This window comes from Silene latifolia, chromosome 9, assembly GCF_048544455.1.
Source record: "Silene latifolia isolate original U9 population chromosome 9, ASM4854445v1, whole genome shotgun sequence".
Classification (NCBI taxonomy): domain Eukaryota; kingdom Viridiplantae; phylum Streptophyta; class Magnoliopsida; order Caryophyllales; family Caryophyllaceae; genus Silene; species Silene latifolia.
Genome location: NC_133534.1, coordinates 31,491,419 through 31,499,541, shown reverse-complemented (window position 1 = coordinate 31,499,541; position 8,123 = coordinate 31,491,419). Strand labels below are relative to the sequence as shown.

General features: G+C 39.8%; 1 long non-coding RNA gene across 1 annotated transcript; it reads right to left on the bottom strand.

Annotated features, from left to right (window-relative positions):
• Nucleotides 1-3,070: 3,070 nt before the first annotated feature.
• Nucleotides 3,071-3,521, bottom strand: LOC141602570 (uncharacterized). Its single transcript, XR_012524532.1, has 2 exons — nt 3,431-3,521; nt 3,071-3,325 (listed from the first exon to the last, which is right to left on the bottom strand). It is a non-coding gene; the product is annotated as an uncharacterized LOC141602570 (long non-coding RNA).
• Between the last annotated feature and the right edge of the window lie 4,602 nt (nt 3,522-8,123).

The following is an 8,123-nucleotide window of genomic DNA, read 5'->3' as shown; positions in this document are numbered from 1 at the left end:
GCTGCAATTGACTGACGTTTATTGATGACCCAAAGTCCTAGTTCTTTCCCTTTATTGTTAATTTCTTCTATTTTATCTCTCTTTCCTTAGCCTCTTCAGTTTAGTTCAAACATTCAAAACCCCCACCGTGACATCAGACAGACCGAATTAAACAGATAATTAGCAAAATAGCCTCCCTGTGGAAATCGACCCTACTTGCTGGTAGCTTATGTTAGTTGTATTTAGGTATTTATTTTTGGTACATAACGACCGTATCAAGGTGCTTGCAAATTTCCCTTTCCTTATATTTTTCACCCATTTAGCTCCACATTAGCCAAAACTTGCCTTTTTGACCCATTAGCTGCATCCCAAACTAAGCCTGCCTAGTCAAGCTAGTTAGTATGTTCTTTTGTGGTATGAGTTTCCGTCTGCAGTTTGGCCCGTATCTCGTCTGTATGGAGTTGTTGGAAAATTAAAGAGGGAGTAAGAAAAAAAAAGAATTGAAAAAGAAAGAAAAAAAACGGGAAGAACGTGAAAGAAAGAAAGAAAAAAAAAAGAAAAAAAAAAAAGAAAGCTGGAACGTGAGAAAAAGAAGAAAAAAAGAAGTTGAAAAAAAAAAGAGTTTGTTTTATTTGAGTTAGTTCATTCAGACGGTATTAAAAAAGGGAAGTTTGTGACCGTCTGACTCCTCCATTCTTATTCTATATTTTTGTGGAGATTGTGTTTGAGTTTAGTGAGTTTTGTGCCAAAGGAAGGGCACTTGTTCTTAGTTTTTCAGTCAGTTGAAATTCGGATGGTTTATTTATGGCCCTGTTAGGAACTACCTTGACGCTTTTACCTCCACATTTCCATAACATGTTTTGCCTTTCTCACCTGAACCTCACTATTCCCATATTATTTGCAAGCCCTCGGCTGTGACGGACATTATTGGTTGGAGTGTGTGCATTAGTACTTGAATTGTCTTTCATTTTTGTTGCATGCATGCTATGTAGGTCGCAGTTAGGTGAGTGACTGTCTTTTCGTACCTCTTTTACATATATCATTCACCCTTTGCTTCATGAGAGAAGAGTGACCACGAGAGAGTCCGATTTTGTTGGTCTTGCAAGGTCGATAGGTTGGCTATGTTTCTGAACAGCTTATAACTCGTTTGCGTATTGACTGCTTAGCTTTAACTGTTAGTTTTTGTTGCATTAAATTGGTTCAAGTAGACAAGTTAAGCTAGGTCTGAGTTATCATTTCCGTTCCATTAGTTGCATTTTAGTTTACTCGAGGACGAGTAAAGGTTCGGTTTGGGGAGGTTTGATACGTGCCTAATATATAGTCTTTTTAGCCTATTTCAGCACGTATTTCTATGCATTTTTATACTGTTTTTATGGTATTTTGCCCCGAATTGGCTACTTTGGTTCGTTTTGTCCATTTTATATAAATGAACGCGAAAGTAGTGGAATCGTACTCTTTTTCGTCCTTTTTGCATGCATTTAGAGGAGACGGGATTTTCCAGAGTGAGATACTGCGTTCGGAAGCGTCATGGCATGGATTACGAGGCATTCAGGCGCGGACTTGAGCTGATTTGAAGTTAAAGAACTCGATCGAGCAGTTTTACCACTCGATCGAGTGGTTTTTACGTCCATGGTTGGTCGATCGAGTAGATTTCTACTCGATCCTTAAGTTGCTGAAACATGGGTTACTCGATCGAGTAACTTTCTACTCGATCGAGTAGATGCTGCTGAGGATTTGCTCGATCGAGTGGTTTTATTCCACTCGATCGAGTGGTTTCGCTATTATGGGCTTTAATTAGCCCGTGTTATGTTTTATTCCGCAACTTATTTACTTTTCCTATTTAAACCTATGTGAATTAGGTTATTGGGCATCTTTTATCGATCAGAATTATTCACTACTTAGTTTTTATCAAAACTTACTGCGTTGCTTATTCTTGTTCACTGTAACCTTGCTCTCGGACTTATTTCACTCGGATTTTGTGTTCTTTACGCCGGATTCGCTTGATTGTAATTCCTTTCTCTACTCTTTATAATAATTAATCATTTGTTCGCTTGAATTTCTTGTTTGCTTCGTTATTCCCTTTGCCCTAATTTCTCTTTTATGCAATTTACTTATTATTTCATAATGTTTACTGCTGGAATTTTATCTGCTGTTAGTTTAATTAGCGACATGAGTAGCTAAACCCCTTTCATGTTGGGATTAGGGGATCTGCGGTAGGAAATGTGACGATGCAGTAAATGAATTAGATGAATGAATTGTGAGATCCTGTCACCATAGCAATTTAATTATATCTATTGACTTAGTTGAGTGCACGCTTCTATGTCACTTTTTAATCTGGCTAAAATTAATCCTAGATCGAAAGATTGGACTAAATAGGCCTGCTATGAACAGTAGACTACCCTAATGAGGACGAAAGTTAAGTTAGTGGTATTTTAGGGTAGAAAGTGGACCGAAAGGACCTTTCCACATCCGTCTCACATTAGTTCGTCTGAATCATTTACAGCTGAGTCACTGGACTACCGTAGTGAACCGAAATCCTGACATGTCCCTCTCTATCGATAGTTTAAACCCATTTCTTTGCTTTTCTTCGCTTCTGTCTCTATTTCTCTTCCTTTAAACTTGGTAGTTTAGAAAACAATTCAAACAACCCCCCCCACCCCCCACCCCCCCCATTTGTGACCAAATAGACGGATCATTTACAGATATCTTGCCTCCCTGTGGAGATCGACCTGACTTCCCTAGCTATATAGTTAGTTTAGTTAGTTTATTTTTGACAGTACACGACGACGTGTCAATTTCCTCGTCTCAAATTTTCTCAAACTTATTTACGTTTTTTTAGGGGGGTGCACTCCCATTATCCGTCGTGCGTCGAATTATTTTGTTTTGCTCACTACAAAGGGGTACTTTTTTTTTCTTTTCCATTCGACTTGATCAAGTTGCGTTTTGTGCTATTTGAAGCAAAATTTCGTGCTATATGTGCTATGCTTGCTCGTTTTTTTATGAATTTCGGCAGCATGACAGAGTAAACCGTCAAAATGCCAAACCTGTTTACAAGCTAACCTGCAGGTACTAGCATATTTCACATCCAGCATCAACAAATGGTTCGGAGGCCACGACATATATACAGCAAAACATTTATATGTACAACAAAATTCGGGCTCATGCCCAAAAGCATAAAATGTACAAAAATAAAAGACTAGCCACGACGATCAGCTAGACGACCCCTCAACTCAGCTACCATCGCCTCAAGTATGGCAACGTCAACATCTCGAACCTCTAGCTCCCTCGACAAGCGAGCCGTCTCCTCACGCGACTCCCCGAGCTCGCGCTCTAGCTCACGCTCCCTCTGGAAGGAAGCAAATTTATAAATGAGAAAGAAAGAGAAGGAAAACACTTCGAAAATACTTCAAATGTTCACACATATCAAGAAAGAGAAAAGGGAGGTTCATACATGCCGACGTGGACCACCTGAAAGAGCCTCCACGGTTGTTGCTCGCAACCGGTTGGTCATCCGCCACAGCTCCGCATGCCTCGACAGTGCACCTGCATTTCAAATAATAAAACAAGGATAAAAAACGTGTTCTTACACAATTATTTTAAAAACAGAGAACAAGCCTAAACTGGGGGCTTACCCTCCTCGCGACATGCTCTCACTCATCGAGTCCAGCCTTTTTCACCGCCTCAGTGAAAGACGGAATCTCCATCAGCATCGTCGTACCAGCTGGCCCAGGGTACTCGAGTGTCTCGGGAAAAGCTGGGGGCTCGACGCCCGCCACCTCGATCTCCTGCCAAGATACGATTATCATTTCCAAGCTATACTCGAACATATCATTTCAAATTTCAAATAATCAAAAGGAGCTATACTTACCACGATCGGCCAGTACGCCAGGCGTCCCCGTACAAACTCCGAGTACTCAAGCTCGGGAAGAAAGAGAGCATCACCACTCGCTCCTGCGAGGTCAGCCGTCCTCTCAGCCTCTGAAGGCTCCTTAAACATCGTCCGTGGAGGATCCATTTGAACCACAAAAGCATCACAGAGGCAATGTTGAGCCAACCGCTGCTATTACTATTACGTTGGAATACAGATATTGTATTATATGGTGTGTATTGACTTAATTAACAATTGGTCGGGTGTGAGCAGTGGCGTTTTTAGTGGGGGTTCATGGGGTTCAATTGAACCCCCACAAATTCATGACTTGTAAAATATAGTGCTACAAATATCATGAAATCTTATTTGGCTCGGCAGTATACCTGATTGAAAAATTGTAAAAGCACATTGAAGATCGAGTGTTCGAGTCTTCGGGCTATCAACTTTTTTATATCATGAAATCTTATTTACATCAAATTTTTCATGGAAGAAATTCATAAGTAGAAGTTTCTAAAAAAATAATATCGAGTACTATAAAATATTAGTACACGTTTTCTTTTTAAACCCCCGTTTATGACATCCTAGTAACCCCACTAGCTTAGAAGCAGATATCTCCTGAAACAATTAGTCTTGCTGAAAACGGGTTGGAGTAAGTGACGGATAATGACACTCACAAAATGGATAGGGGGGACAAGGTGGGGGCACCCCCATGTGCTTCCCTCTCTCCTCTATTTGGGTCATTTGTGTTAGGGAAAATGGTATCCGTCACTCCAATGTGACGGATACGTGTCGTCACAAATGAGATTTTGTGCTCCTGAAAAAGCAAGTCATCTTTGTAGTGGTGTGTGGCTTAATATACACGGTGTGGGTAGAGCTGACAAGTCTGACCCGAACCCGAGCAAACCCGACCCGACCCGAACCTGGAAATACTTTGACCCGAAACCGACCTGACCGACCCGATGACGACCCGTAACCCGACACGGTCCGATTATCAGTGACCCGAACCCGACCCATATCGGACCCGATATTGACCCGACCCGATACTGACCCGATTAAATTGATGACCCTATAATTATTAAGCTTAATTTTGATCAAAGTGAAAGTGATTTTGTGTTTAGATTGATATGTTTGACTTAGTAATGAATTAATTAAGCCAAATAATAGGTTAAAAAATAAATTTAATGGTAAAAAATTATAGTAATGCGATTAAGTTACCCGACCCGATAATGATCCAACCCGATACATCATTCGACCTGAAATGACCCGACCCGACAACGACCCGAACCCAACCCGACTCGACCCGAAAGGGCATGCTGGCCCGATATGACCCCACCCGACGTGACCCTACCCAAACCCGACCCGACTGACTCGATTGCCACCTCTAATTAGACTTACATCTATAAAAATAAATGTTAAATATTAAATTAGAATGTTAAATATTAAATTAGAATGTCAATTAAAAACGTTTGTTATTTACGTTAATTAAAGTACAAATATATAGATTATATAATATTGTATCTTTTGGAAATCTTGATTTATTTACCTTTTCATAGTTTTCAAAAAATAAGCTACTTATAATATATTTGCCTATGTTAAACAATTAACATATTTGTACATCTAATAAACTATATAGTATAATGAATTTGTATAATAATATTATATAATTATATTAAAGTCTAATATCTAAGCATTTCTTTTTTGTCTTATCTATACAAATGGTATGGTACTTGACCCAGTTTGAAGTTTAAGACAGACAATATCGTCTAAAATGATAATTTGTGTTCTCCAAATTGATTGAAAATATGGACCAAACCAAATAAATACATGGGCCGAACATGAACATGTGAGAATGATAATTTGTGTTCTCCAAATTGATTGAAAATGTGGACCAAGCCAAATAAATAAAGTGGGCCTGACATGAACATGTGAGATTAGCATCTCAGAATTGGCTCTACAAACTGAAGATGAATCATACATTTCATACTAAATATATACCTACCAAAAATGTGGTGGAACCAACTACACATAGAAATGTTACGAGTGATAGTTGAAGAATGTAAATGACTCTGTAGGTGAGGACCCATACTCAATATACATAACTAGGTCTGTCCAGCATTTTTTTTTTTTTTTTTTTTTTTTTTTTTGACAACAATAAACTTTGATAAATAAAATAGTTCAAACTACATAGGTAATCTTAAAGTACAAACAAAGGAACAGAACCAAACCTAAAACTACTTGATACCCATGTAACAGAAGAAACAGTACAAGTAGTTTCAAGCGAAGAAACAAGACGACTCTTTTTGAACGGTGGATGGTAATGGGCGCCGCTGGAGATTCAGCTTATCTCCGGCGGCCTCAAACGCTTGACTGAAGTTCGTTTTCCCTCCTCTTTCCGTTTTCGACCCACCTTTCTTCTACCTCTTTTTATTTAGATGCTCAGAGTTTTGGTTTATGGTGATTCCGTCGTTCTCGGGCTTCCTGCTTCTTTCTTTGACTGCCTAGTTTTAATCTGACGGTTCGTTTCCTTCGTCTTTATCTGTTTTTTGAAAGGTTGATTTAAGATTTGTTTATGTCTGGTTTGTTCCAAGGGGTGCGAATCCGATTTTAACTTGCTCCACCGCCTTTTTACGGCCTCAAGCTTGCTTTTTCTGTTGTGAGCTATATTCTGATGAATCAATTTCGGGGTTTTGAGTTCCTGCTGTTGTTTAGATGCAAAGTTGTTTTGTGGTTTCTAAGTTTACGCTGTTTCACAGTGCTTTAGTTCACTCAAATCACATCAGAAATCTTTATCTCAGAGGCTTTATTTCGGATTGTTGATTTGATCTATTTTGGTATTTACATATCGTCTGTTGGTTACATCCGTTTCGTTTCGTCATCCAAGGGTTTGTTGTCTTTCACGGGGCTTGTGTGTTCCGAGTTTGTCCTGCTCCCGTGTTTGGTTTGTGGTGGGTTTTGAGTCCTTCTGGGAGTTTGGCTGCCGCTACTTTGAACTCACCTTTTTCTTGGTATCCTTCTTATGTGGGGCTGTCCTATTTCTTAGAGGTTGTTGGAGGTGGTGTCTTTTCTGTACGTTTCGCTTTGGTCGAGCGTTTGCCGGAGGTCGTGTGACTGGGTTGGTGTTGTCTGGATGGTTGGTTGTAGTAGTAGCTTTTCCTCTTTGCCTTCACCTCCTTTCACTTACTTTGCTGAAGTTTTCGTCGTTGGTTTTTTTAGAATTTACCTTAGTTTGCTTCTGTAGTTAAAATATGTCGTCCTTTTCCACTTTTTCTTCCTTTTCCGCTACCGAGTTTTTTGAGTTCTTCGTCCTTATTTATGGTAATGAGAAGTTGTCGGATGAGGAAATTGAATTTCTGAAGGTCCTTAACCAGTTGAACTTTTCATCTTCTTCTCAAATTCAAGCTCTGAAAGATTTGGGTAATAACCTTTTTCGTCAGCATCAGTTTGATCAGGCCGGTGATTGTTATGATAAGGCATGTCGTTTGCTCAGTTCGTCTCTCAAAGCAAAAAATGCACTTGATTTAAATGCATTTTTGCCGCTCGCTGTTTCTTTGTGTTTAAATTTGGCAGCGTGTGCGAATAAGCTTCAAGCTCCTGAGGCGGCTTTGACATATTGCTCAATGATTTTGAACTTCTTCCCACGCCATGCTAAAGCTCTTTTTCGTAAGGCTGCTGCCTTTAAAAAATTGGACAGGTTATCGGAGGCATGTTCTACTTTGGAGGAGGCAATGTCGATTGAGCCTAATAATAAAGATATTACACATGAGCTGGAGGACATTAAGCGGTCTTTAGTGATAAACAAAAATGGTAAGCGAGTTGTCATGGACTCCTTAGCTGCTGATGATGCTCGGGCAGGAAAGCTGTTTGTTTCTTCTCTTCATAATCCTGAAAAAGTTTCTTCTACCCAACCACAATTTGCTGAAGTGGCCGAAAAGATAACCGAGTCTGTAACTAATGCATCGTCGCTCTGTTCTGAAGTTGAAGCAACTGGCAAGATGACCTTATCGTATTCAGCTTCATCTCCTGCTGTTTGTCCTATTTCTAGTTCACCAGATGAGCCCATGGTTTCTGATAGTGGCACCGTGACTGATGAAACCTCGAATGATACACAGGTCTGTAATTCTTCCTCTTCTCCTACCACAAAATCTCCTCATTTCAGCTTCACCAACCAGAAGCGATCTCATAACACGCTTCATTTATCATCTCAAGATTACGAAAATTTGCTACATGGCACGAATTTGGGTTTCTACCACCCAAGGTCTATGTCTTTTATGAGGGT